Below are 227 nucleotides of genomic sequence, written 5' to 3'. Positions count from 1 at the left end.
CAGTGCAAAGTCTTGTATTACTTACACTCTGAGCTGTTTTCCCCTTTGCCTGTTTCTCTGTGCCTTGACCCTTGACCCTTGACCCTTGCCTCCTTATCGACCTTTTGCCTTGCTTTTGTGTTTTGACCCTTGCCTTGACTCTGACTACGCTCATGTTTTGCCCTTGCTCATTAAAACATTTGCACATCCATCCATCCATCTTCCTCCGCTTCATCCGGGACCGGGTC

This window comes from Oryzias melastigma, linkage group LG12 (genome assembly GCF_002922805.2).
Source record: "Oryzias melastigma strain HK-1 linkage group LG12, ASM292280v2, whole genome shotgun sequence".
Taxonomy (NCBI): Eukaryota; Metazoa; Chordata; class Actinopteri; order Beloniformes; family Adrianichthyidae; genus Oryzias; species Oryzias melastigma.
The sequence above is the reverse complement of the archived record's forward strand: the minus strand, read 5'-3'. Positions refer to the sequence as shown.